The sequence below is a fragment of the Lichenostomus cassidix genome, chromosome 3 (genome assembly GCF_008360975.1).
Source record: "Lichenostomus cassidix isolate B80296 chromosome 3, HeHo_3.0, whole genome shotgun sequence".
NCBI lineage: Eukaryota > Metazoa > Chordata > Aves > Passeriformes > Meliphagidae > Lichenostomus > Lichenostomus cassidix.
The window spans coordinates 72,387,352-72,400,414 of NC_139483.1; the positions used below are offsets into that span (position 1 = coordinate 72,387,352).

General features: G+C 40.0%; 1 long non-coding RNA gene across 2 annotated transcripts; it reads right to left on the reverse strand.

Annotated features, from left to right (window-relative positions):
• Window positions 1-11,075: 11,075 nt before the first annotated feature.
• On the reverse strand, window positions 11,076-12,475 carry LOC146439988 (uncharacterized). 2 transcript variants are annotated; one of them, XR_014851326.1, is made up of 3 exons: window positions 12,307-12,475; window positions 11,696-11,827; window positions 11,076-11,148 (listed from the first exon to the last, which is right to left on the reverse strand). It is a non-coding gene; the product is annotated as an uncharacterized LOC146439988 (long non-coding RNA). The 2 variants fall into 2 exon arrangements; XR_014851325.1 differs by having other exon boundaries at window positions 12,156-12,475.
• Window positions 12,476-13,063: the final 588 nt, after the last annotated feature.

Consider the following 13,063-nt stretch of genomic DNA (forward strand, 5'->3'; position numbering starts at 1 on the left):
CATAATTCCACTGGCTTCACTGGGACTATTCGTATCCTTAATATTAAGCTCATGTTTTAGGGACTTCGCTGAATCGGGACCTGAATTTGTGAAATTTGTGTTGTGTGCACATTTGCCTGGAGTTCTCTGCGCTGCAGCTACCATGCATGCTGTTGTTTCAGCTACTCTAGAGCTTGGTAGTACTATGTAACAGGAGGTACATTTCACACAGTCTGTTTTGAACTGATTTAAAGTGTAAGAAGAGAAAAAAGTTTATTAAAAATTGGTCTGTAAAATGACAACCGAGCAATTTTTTTTCAAGTGCTTTTCTCTGCGAAGCTCTGTGAGGACACAATTAAGGTTTGAATTAATTTTTCCAGATATTGATACTTTTGCTTACTGTTACACATTGAGGTGATGTATAGTAATAGATTGGGTGGAAGTCTTCAGAAAAAATTGTTAGCTCAGCCAAGGCAATGTGTTGGGGGGCAGCACTGCAGGTGCTGACAGTCCAAGCCAGGCTGGTCATGCAGGGCTGAAAGGTTTTCTTTGACGCCACCGTAGCAATGCCGTAACTATGTTTGAGTAGGCAGTTATTGCTAAGTTCTTCCTTTCAAGATCTAACACCTACCTGAAAATTTACCTTTTAGAAGGAAATTCAAGCATTTCTTCTCAGCCTAAGCTGGTTTAGAGTGGACAGAATATAGAAAAACAGTGATTTTCACCCCAAAGTTCTTTTCATGAGCAAAACCATTGTATTTCCTGGATCCAGATGTGTGAACACAAGTTGCAGAAGATAATTTTTTTAAAAGAAAAATCTTATAGAAAAGACGAGCTAAAGATATGTGGGTTTTTCTTTTGTATTTCATACCAATGAAAAGTAATTTTATATAAGCAAATAAAAAATGTCACAGGTGTGCTTAATTTTTAGGTATTAAAAAACCCCCCAAAACCTCTCTGGAGATAAAAATATCTAATGCATACCGCTCCTGATCTAAGAAAAATCTTCCCAAGCACAGAACAAATATGCCATATGAGGTGCTCAACAGAGTTACAACTGAGTTCCCTGGGTGGTCATCTGCAAAGGTCAATAGAAAAAGCTATTTAGAAACCAGGCCCTCACTTCAGTCCTTCTAATATGAAATTGAGCAGTGAATTGACTACCCTCCATAATACACCTTGCAGCAAGAATCTAGGGTGTTTGACTAATCAGAACCGAAGGTATTGTCCTTCAGGAGTTTTTCTTCTTTGAGGATTTTTGATTCTCTATCAGTTGTGAGAATCACATCCTTACACACTTACAAAACAAAGCAGGATCTCTGAACAGGCAATTTGTGAACTCTGCCCATCTAGGTTAGGAGCTGAATCCAAATTTGAACTAGATCCAGATGAAATATTTATGAGTATGCATAGATAGATATTTACAGAGAGAGACATGGATATAGACAAATTCAGATTATCTGTTTTTCTCCTGCATGATCAGACTGTTACTGGATTGCTTGCTTAGATATATTTTAAATGGTTTGCATTTATATTCATGGTGTTGCACATATCTGTGTTCTTGCTGTTTTAGATAGATTTTAAAATATCACACTGAAATTTTATGGAGCCTGATAAAGTTGGATAGCAAACTTTCCTAAACAGAATAAAATTGTAGTATCTAACATCATACAAGGCTATCCAAGATATTCTTTAACTCCTTTAAATACAACATAGAGCATGCAGTTCCTTTTCTTTGACATTTTTTGAGCAATTCTCTTCAAAAACCTCCATCATTTTTATCTGCAACTCAAGAATACATGCAATATTTCTTTACAGCCTTGTTTATCAAGAGAATCTCAAGCAGGGGAAGCTATGGTGAGCCAAATTTTCCTGTGGTTTACATGGGTAAACTCACTGACTTCACGAAAACTCTTGTGATTTATACTACTAGAGCATGACTTCTCTGGTGTAATCACATTATGGAAAATAACAAAACTTACTTAAAATTTTAACTGAGTATGTATGGTGGTACCATCAACATGAAAAACAGTGCATTTTGCACTATGATAAAAAAAGCTGAAATTTGTTTAGTTACATTTTTACTCCATTGACTCCTGCATTCAAATAGGTAAATGTAGTAGTCTCTCTGGCTTGTTCCTTTCTTGTATTTCACAGCCATCCTTGGAAATCCACCAATGGCTGTTAAAAACCAAACACCCCCTCTAGTTCAGATAGTCTCTGAGATGACAATTTGTGGTTGCTAGGGGAGTATTTCTGGGAAATATCACTATGTGTTTTCCATATTCTCATACTTTTCTGTAGCCATCTGCCCCCCAATCTGCTGAAAAAAGCATCTTGGGCTAGATGGACCTTATATTCATTAGATTCAAAGAAGCTAGAAGCAGACCAGCTAAAGTTCTCAAAGTTGCCCTCTAAGTAGGAATATTTGCTGATTCTCAGAGTGCTTTAAATTCTGATAATGACATTTTGCTCTTTTCTAGTGACCAGGTTGGTCAAGCATAATTTACTTTTAGTGAATGCATTCTGTGCACAGATTTTCTGTTGTAACTCTGGAAGACAGAAGTGGGGAGCTGAAAGTGGCAACAGCAGCAAGAGGGAAAGAGTTTTATTCCTTCCATAGCACTAAATACTAAATAAGAAACTAGAACTGTGGGGTTTTGTTAATTTGTTAAATATATATATATATATATATATATATATATAGTTATTGTGGTTTTTCACAGTAGATGAAGTGAGGAAGAGATTCTCCAATGGATGTGTAACAGGGCTGAGATTCAGAACATGCAATTTCAGTTTCCACTCTGTCCTAGCAACTTCTTGCATTTCTATAGGAATCAACATGTACTACCAAACTCATGCAGAGCAAAGAAGTGCACCCTGGGCCCTAGTTATGCACCCTCTAAATTACCTTCCCACTGCTGGCTTTGCTTGGGATCACTGCAGGCAAGGCATTCACAGACAAGACAGAGGTACCTTCCTGGCTGGATTCACTCTCAGATCTGTTCCTGAAGGACAGGATGGAGGATTTTGCACTCAGTTTTGTGAAAACACTGCTCTAGCAAGCTGCAGCATAAGTTTCACATTAATCCAGTTGTTCAAACCAAAGAAATACATGGAGGAATTTATGACTAACTCTAAGATCTGCAGAGATGCTTCTTGGCCCTGGAGACACTCAGGTGCTATGTAGATGATCTGGAGAGAGATGAAAGAAGTATCCCCCTCTGCTTTTCTCCCTGAGAAATCTGAGTCAGCAGCCGTCTTTAACAAGATTTGTTAAACAGCTAGATTAACACTTGGAAATTCTAAGCACTACTGTAAGCTCAGTAAATAATAAAAATGATGCTAGCTTTCTGACAAAGCAGTTCTGGCAGGAAGGAAGCAGGTTTTCCATTATATTTCCTGACTGTGATGCCTTTAAAGGATGGCTCATCAGAAGTGTATCTAGCAATCCTGTTTCAAGACATTCTCAAGAATTTCCTTAATTAGCCATCCATGTTTACTGTACTTATCCATCATAATACGTGCAGTATTATATCTGCTATCTGTAATCTCTTTGTTGGTTTTTATTCTTCTGAAATGCATTTTCCCCCTCCAATGAAAAATACCAAAAGAGCTTTCATTCAAGAAAATATGCTTGGCATTTGAAAGTTTGGGATATGTGGGAGTCACATCCTTTTTGTACAGTTTCATTTAGTACAGTGGGAGTTTAACTCCTTGCTGTCTCCGGCAAAATGAAGTCAAGCTTAGGGTGCTTGCAGTGTAGATGCTCAGTGCCAGAGGAAGGTTTCAAGGGAAAGCCCAGAAGCTGCTGCTCTCCTGGAAAGAGGGCAGATAAGAGGGAAAGGGAAGAAGGCCTATTTAAGCTCACAGTGCTGTGTCCCAGAAAAGCAGAACACCACTTTTACCACTGCAAAACAGCTGTACAGCAGATGTAATTTTGCTGCTGGATAGGGAGGACACTTTGGAAGCACTTAGCTTTCTGAGGCTGCAGGGCTCTGCAGGCTTAATAGGCTGCATTTTCAGTTGTTATAGTTGCTATATATAAGGAATAAGTCATAATATCTCCATGTTAAGCTTCTTACACAGCTCCTCTTTTATTTTCCAGTACTTTTCTGACTGCAGAGTCAGGTTAAAAGCTGTAGAAGTTGATGTGAAAGTAACGGGTATTTGGACTGGAATGAAAATAAACAATATTATGATTTTGTTACCTTGTTAATTTTTGATCTGGGTGCCACAGAGGCTCCTCCACTCCCTGCCATCTGTAGCTGTTCTGCTTTGACAACCTTGTGTTGTCTGTGCCACTATGCACATTTTGCACATTAAATACATTTTCTCCCACTCACAAGCCATCATCTCTCTCTCTTCACTATATTTGTTCATCTGAGACTATATGGCATAGGCATAAAAGTACAAATGTAGGAAATGTTGATTCTGCAGCACTGAAAACTAGCTTAGCATCCCACCAAGGTCTGGACTGCACAGAAGCAAGGAAGCTATAATGCTCTCCAGCAGGGCCTCTGAGAACACTTGCCCTGTGGCAATGGTACAGCCATGGGGCTGATTTACTTTCTGCACCTGGGGAATTGCCAGAGATCATTACAGGAGGGATATAAAAGAAGGCAGGATCTGGCTCCCTGACAAAGAGATTTCAGGCCAAATGACTCACCTCTGGAAGAGTCAGACAGTTTTTCAGAGGACATGACTTGCAAGGAAATTCAGTAGCTGGGATTTATTTATTTTTCAAGGCCTGTTGAACTTTTTTAGCTCTTAAACAGTAAATCTGCATACACAAAGAACACAGACTTCAGAGTCATGAGGTTTGAGGACAGACTTCATAAATGGTCACTTGTTGTGACTTACCCACAAAGGAAGGGAAAGCAGTTTTTTAGCATCTTATTGGTGCCCAGATCATAAGACTCTGGTGCTTGTTTATGTGAAGAAGGCAAGCTGAGCATTTGCCTCTGGTTATAAACACATCATTTGTGAAAGCATCTATCCTGAAAGATAGAAGTTTGCTTCTTATGAGAACTGTCTCCTTTTTGCCTCAGGTCTCATTGAAGCTTTGCCAAAGAGTTCAAATCGAGAGCGGTCTCACAAAACTGAGAGTCACCTAATGTACTTTAGTATATTCCTAACTCTGACAGTTTCTAAATATACTGCTAAAGAAGGGCCAGGGTGTTCAGGAAAAGACCACGCTGATAAAAGCATGAACATCCAGTACAAACAGCCAGACACAGACTAAGGTGTAGTACAATGGACTATCTGGAGCACAACTCTAAAGTTGCATTACCTTGAAACTCTTCACATTTTGTGCAATAGTTTATACCTTAAGTTGTTCTATCATTTACTGCAGTATGAACTACATATGTCACATTAAACTCACAACTTACTCCAGATACCACTGAAAACTAATTTTGTTAATTAAGTTTGTTTGCCTGCCTGAAACTTGGAATATTAAAATATGTGATAATTCTAGTGAAAAGTTTACTTTTGCCTTAATAACTGGAAGTCATTATACTATACAGTTCTCAAGAAAAACCTCACCAGTGAATTAAAAGGATAAGAAATGGCTTAAAATAAATTGGTATTTATTTCCATTTGAGAAGTCATAAAAAGTCATAAAAATTTCGGTAGGAATTTTGTTATGTAACATTTCTGTCTTCAGAATGACCTATTTTATATGGGATAGAAAATTATTTGACACCTGCTCATGAAAAAATTAGGATCTGCTTCACTAAAATATAACTTGAAATAGTCTGAATTAAACTCTAAAAACAACAGTTCCAGATTGACAGCTTTTGGGGACTTTGCAAATCCATTTTTAATTAACCAATTTTGCTATAGATAATATATCTGCAAACAAAACACATTTGCAGAAAGCTTTTTGTGTTTAGAATTTTAAATCTACCAGTTAAAACCTTGCCACAGCAGTGGATTTAAAAAAAAAAAAAAAAAAATGTGGGGTTTCCTGGTCCCAATGAAGGGTTATACAGAAGGCAATCTGAAGAAACTTCTTATAACACCATACCAGTGCTTACAGACGGCATTTTCACGACTACTACTACTACTGCTACTGGCCAAATTTTCTCATTTCACTAGATTTGCTTAATATTACTATATTTATCTGTTGTAAAAGGGAACAAGTCAGACACAGTGTAGGAAGTCTCCTAATTAGAAAGAAAAGCATATGGAATAAATTTAAAAAATATTTTACTAATATTTTACTGCAGCTGCACTTTACAATTACAAGGAATTGTAATGCCTTGATGAGATAAATCATGTAGCTTGTCCAAGCACAACAAGGTGAGCTGGAAAAATAAAATACAACCACTTTCTGTAAATAGGGCTTGTACTGTGACCAGACCTTGTACTCTGCTTCCAGGTAGAAATGGAAGCAGCAGTGGAGGTTGATGGGGGAGATGAGAGGAAGGTGCCACATTCCCAAGAAGCTGAGGAATATTAAATGATCTTTTGCATGCTATTTTCCTGCCAGCTGCAGCATTACAGCAGCATTAGACAGCTGTAACCTGTTTTACTCTTTGCACTCAACAGAGACCTGACTTTGTTCTCTGTGGTCCTCTGACAGTATTGACAAGGTCTCAATTTACTGAGATGAGAGGTTACATACCCATCTCCTTTGCACCTATATTTGGAGCTGAATTCCACTCTAAATTCTGGTTTAAATTCTGGAGTTTTTTGTTCTCACTGAAACTGGACATTTTTTATTGCTGTTTAAATTGTGGTAATGTCTAAGATGTGTGCAGTTTGAGATTGAATAGGTCATTAATTAAGTCAGCTTTAAAGTCTAGCTTGGTGGTGACAGAAGCAGCCCATTCACCTGAGCCACGCTGGCAGGATGGTAACAGTGTGATCTATTTACTAGAAAAGACTACCCAGAGCAAACCATGAGTTAAATATGTGTGTGCAGGTTCTCTTCCTGCTGATGTGCTCTGTGGACTGCTCTGGAAAGCAGCATTGCTTCTAACTGAGCATTTACCTGCCTTCATTGCAAGAGAGCAAGATCCTCTCAGTCTAAAAAAACATGGGACTACCAAAAGGTGTAGCAAATGTTCTTTGCACTTGGTCATCTGTACATGGCACCAAACAATTCTGTTTTTTCCCTTCAACATGAAAATGGACTGGAAATTAAAAAAAACCCAAAACACCTATATATCTGTCAAAGTGAATTATTAAGTGATTTCTTAATTTCGTTCTGATGTTGCACCTGAAAAGTCAAAAAGGAGGATGAGAAATAGTCTATTTCATCTAGGTACTGACTATAGATTAGAGAAACAGCAGGAGGAAATAAAAAATAACTGAACTAGACTGAACTTGAATGATCTTGGCTGGATGAAGAAGAAATGTCCATGGACAAACTTGGAAAGCTCAAAGATGGTTTTCAATTTATCTAAGTAACTTTGTTCACTTGGATTCAGCTTGCAAAGCTTGGTGCTTAAATAGGATACATAGTCCCAAATTTGGATGTTGTAATGGGAAATTACCCTTGGGTGAATAAAAATGAAGCAGATTTTGTTCATCCTATTGCAAATACCTAAGTATGAAAAGCTGAGTTCTAAATATTTGCCTTCCTGACTCAGGACAATTATTAGACATTATATCTTAGGGAGCATGCTTTATGGCTTGCAAATAACAGTCATGTGTTTCAATGTATTTAATTTTACTGGCCTGACTTTCACATATTTTAAGAGCTCTCTACCTCTCCTTGGAAGCAGAAAAAATTTATCCTGCCAGAGGCATATAAAGGGCCTGTAAATGAAAATCAGGGCTCAGTTATTCTATTTCTGAACATCAAGGTCTCAGGCATTAGGCTGTTTGAGATTATTGTTACCTACCCGACCATAATGTGAAACTGAAATCATGCAATGAAGAATGTGCTAGGATGAGTAAAATATTTCCCCCTTCTGTTGTTCTATTTTGTTTCCTTACAGCTAAGAGAAGCATAAAATGTGCAATTGAATCCCGTTTGCTTGATATTAAGATAATAATTTCATGCACATACCCATACAAACAGTGCTGCAATGAAAACTGAATACATTCCTGCAGCCTATGAAAACCTGTAGTAAATGGCCTTACTCTAAATTAACTAATAAAACTTTCCTAATTATGCATGGTAAAAGGGTAAAGGAGAATGATAGCAGGAAATTCCTTTTGCCTCATGCTATGGGTTTGGAAATGCAGTGACATCATTCCTATTGCCAGGCACTAGAGGAGATCATAATGGGATATAATTGTTGCTTGCTCATTTGATTGAACTCCAAAACTATATCAAATAACACTTAATTATGCACTAGAATACCATTACAGAAGAGAACTCAGAACTGAGAGCTCAGTGCAAGCAGAAGCATTTAATAATTACACAACTCCTGTAGAAGCAAAGAGATAACTTGCTGCTAATTAGTCTGGAATTTTATGCTCACAATATCCTAAGTAAATCTAGTGAAAATTAGTTGGGAGCCTGAACATACAGTTTTACTATAGCTCCATCTGGTACGTGCCCTCCAATTACCCAGCACGTTGGCTGGCTGTTTGAGGGACACATTTGATATCTGGCCAAGTTTAAAGGTCTGCTGGAGGTAAAACAATGCCCACCCTTTTACAAGGGGATCATTGTTGCTCAACAATAAAGCTCTCTGGCTTATTTGAATGTCAACAATTCAGAAAAGTTGATGTTTGGAGCCATCAAATAAAATGTTTTTGTGAAACAGTTTATTATTTCAGTGGTAATTATTTGAATCATTCATGGTAAAGGATGTTTGCTAATGAGAGCTTGGCTGCTGTAAATTCCAGGGAGACTGAATGCTCTTTGTGCTGACAAAAAGGCCCAAATCACTGGAGAGCGACTGACTGGACAAATCATTCATCTATGCAAATGCCAGCTGAAATGGTCAGATGCATTTATTACCCTGCTCATTATAGTAAACAAGGCAGAAATCGTGACTGGCAGTTATCAACTTGCCCTGAAGTGTGATTTGTTCTCCTACCACTATTTGAATGAGAGGAAGAAAGGCATGCCACCAGGGACTTTGTCGGTTTATAAAAGAGTAAATGTCACATAGCCCAGTGCTTAAAGACTTTTGATTGACAAATGTTTTATTTGACATATCAAACAATAATGGTTTTCATATCAAATAGTCCAAATTTGTTAGCAGAAATTTAACCCCTGGAAGAGTGAGAACTGATTTTTCAGAATGCTCTGAATCCAGATGGAAAGTTAGAAGTAAAAAAGAAACTCTCTAACTGGGTGGACTGGAAAGAGAGTAGTGTGGAAAGATGCTTTTAATGCTGGCTTCAAATGAATTGCTGTCTCAGTTGTTTCAAGAAAGCATCTCACATTGGCAAGGCTAATAGCATGTAACAGAAAGAAATACAAGAGTGATTTACTGTTTTTTCTTAGAGGAAAGACAAGAGCCATTTGGAAGTTTTAAACAGGACCTGTCTTAATATATATTGCGGAGTGTCCGCTGTCCGTGCGTTGTCCGCTACGGGCTTTTCGGAGCTGCTGCACAGTCAGGGAAGGACCCCGCAGGCTCTCCGGGCAAGCGGTCCGGATCCTTCGAGCCGCAGCCGGGCGGCAGTGGGGAAAGCCTCAGGGTCACCCAATTGGTCGAGGAGACCCCGTTGGGCGCCACTTAATATATTGCGGAGTGTCCGCTGTCCGTGCCTTGTCCGCTACGGGCTTTTCGGAGCTCCTGCACGGTCAGGGAAGGACCCCGCAGGCTCTCCGGGCAAGCGGTCCGGATCCTTCGAGCCGCAGCCGGGCGGCAGTGGGGAAAGCCTCAGGGTCGCCCAATTGGTCGAGGAGACCCCGGCGTAATGGCCAGTGCCAGCTGCGTGAGCAAGACGAATTGGGCCGGATGCCCTCAGAGTAAAGCAGTTCCAGGCAGGCGAAGGCGAGCAAGGCACCAGTTTATTTGAGGGATAGCAGGCGGGGGAGGTGCGTCACTCGAGCCCTCGAGGCAGCTCGGCAGGGAGTCCCGGTGCGAGGCACGAGAGGGGTTCCCCTAGCAACCAGGTTGCTGAGCTGAGCAGCCCCGAGCGCAGGCGGGACACAACCTTTTAAGGGGGGCTACGGGGTTTCTCGGGGCGGAGATCAGGGGTGGGGCCAACCGGGGAAGGGATTACATCATGGGGAGCAAATCAAGTATAACTGGGAGGGGAGTACATAGAACCAATGGGAGCGGGGCAGCAACAGAACATTCTGGGGGTAGGCGGCAACAGGGGAGGAGTTGGGGAGGGGACAGCAAACTTATAACCAATAAACTTAATACAAACTTTTGGAGGGAGGGAGAGTGCAGCCTACAGCCCGGCCTCCTCCGAGTCCCATGAGAGATTGTCAGGAGAGGCATCCGCTTGTACGGGATGCAACTCGATATTTTGGGACTCGGGATCAGCAGCCTCGGGCTGCTGCACTACTACACCGTCTCATCCTCAAACTATGTCCCTAGAACACTTATGCTTGTAATAGGACAGGATAGCGCCTGATTTGTTTGAGGAATGTCTGGTTTGACAACCAGAAATTTTACTGGAAAAAAATATATAAACAAACAAAAAAGCAGATGAACATAGATCAGAATTTGTATTTGCGTTACAAGTGTGTAATTGCAGCTACCTTTTATTTTAACAAGCACAGGCTTGCATAGGTGATCTGTCATTATTGAACATGAACCAATTTTTATACAGGTGGTTCTAAGACCCCATAGAAATATTTACAAAATCATAAATGCCCTGGTATTAAGCAAGAAAGAAATGACACACGATGTTTCATATGATTTGCTGATGATGTCTTTCCATGTTTGTTAGTTAGTGCAAGGACTAGATGGAAAAGCATGTAAGCTCTATCCAAATGTGGATGTACACTGTTTGAGAATGACCTCTTTCAGCTTTATAAAAGTGGGAGGACATTCTCTGAGCCAGACCCTTTAAACATTATCCAGAAGAATAAACTGAGTCTCAAGAATGAGATCCTGAAACTGATGAAAAATCAGAGATCATTAGGTATTTTAAGAGAAGAATAAAGGCCTTCATTGTGATTCTCAAGGGAAACGGGGACTGAGACACACATATGATCCCACCTGCCTGCATCTTCTAACCAATGCATATTGTTGAACTGAGATTCTGCAACCCAGGTAGCCTGAAAGAGAAATGCTAAATGGAAAAGAAGCAAGAAAAAGGGTATCAAAAAGATGCTTTGGGTTATCTGGGAAATATAATGTGATTTTAATAACGGTGTGAATATGAAAAATACTACCTATTAGCCAGAATAATAGAGGGAGAAATTAAAAACAAACAGTGTCTACATAATGCTTTATGGCTCTTGTGAATCAAACATTAACTGATTCATTCTCTCATTAGCTCTGTGAAGTAACATCATTAATCCTCCTTTGTGAGGGGAGAGCATCTGCATACACAGCTAAGTGATAGATATTTAAGGTCACTTCACTGGCTGAGGCTGACCGGGGTGTTACTACCTAGAGCATTTGATTTCCACTTGTGTGTACAGCTATTACTGTAAGCAGGAGTATGTACAGAGAAATTTCCTATGTGCTGAAAATGGGTCACCACAATGTTAACGTGCACTACGCACCTCTGCTATCAACATTTAAAGATTCCTGCTTTTTAACATCATAAAAAAAGTACTCGTCATTGTGGTTATCACTTCTGTCATTAGAAACATGGGATTTTTCATACCAACCTGAAATACTGATCTTTATTCCCAGTATCCTCCAGTAGGTGGAGGTAGGTCAGCCTTGTGCTTGAGAGTAATATCCTTGGCTAGTCAGGCTGTACTGCCTTGCATATGGAAGGAAAATCATCCATGGATATCCTGAAACCACAAGGACATCTGTTGAAATACACCTTGCAGACAGAGGACTACAAAGGTTCTTGCTGAACACAATCCAACAGTAGTATTTGATTTTGAGACATCATGGAAAGATGACTGTAAGAAGATAACTATTGCAAATACAGGGAAGAAAATATTCCCATTTTTTTCTAACATGGCCTCTGTTATTAGGATTAAATGCCCTCTCTCATTCTGATCATAATATATTCTGGATACACATATTACAAAATTAAAACTAATTTGTTACCAGTATCTGCTTTGTAGGCATTTTGATATTACCCTCCTGTCTTGGGATACATCCAGCTCTGACTCATGGGAGGCCTTGCTCCTCCTCCCTCCTGTGCCTTCATGCTACACTTTGATCATCCTCATGCTGATTTCTGACTCAGTCTCTCAGAAGCTGGTGTGTTTAAGTGCTCCCATTGGTCCCCCATTCCAGCTGCCATCCCTCTCCTTCAGACCTGCCATGTCATTCCAGAGTCGTTGCTTCTGCACGTTCTGAGGGTGCTGTCACAAGGGGCTGATTTAAGACTGTGGAAGAGACAGACAAATGGTTAGCTGCAGACGCAGGACAGACCAAGGGAGCTTTGTAAAAGCTATAAATAGCCTTCTTGGGTTTGACGATTTTGCAGCTGAAGAAAGCAAGGTGATAATGAGGCAGGGAGGAGCACCTGCTCTTCAACGACATTGCCGGCCTCCACCTTCTCCACTGAAGAAAAAGTTAAAGGACTTGATTAATATAGTTCAGGAAGGTTTCAGGATTAATTTTCAGGAATGTGAAGTAATCAACATTTTCTCAAGCAGTTAGTGCGTTCAGTCAATAACAATGCCACCTTCATGACTAACTATGTGCCCAGAATAAGTGATCATTAGGAAACCAGGGACAGGACAACACACAGTCTAAAGGGTTATAATAATAGAAAAGGGGAAAATCTCATGAACAATGATGAGTATCTTTCATTAACGAGTACTGGAAGCTAACAGCAGGCAGCAAAAAAAAAAAAACTGTTAAATTTTCCTGGTTATTCCAAGTATCTTGGTGTCCCCTGTGTGGAGGTGAGTTGGGCTGCTTGCACACAAGCAGTTTTCTGTGCATCTCAAACCCGTGCAGGAGCTGCAGATGTCATTGCAGCTTCAGGCTTGGACTGATGATCCCTAGCTATGTCCTCCAAACAGTAAGGAAAGCTTTTGGTGCCAGGAACAGAGAAGTCAACAGAT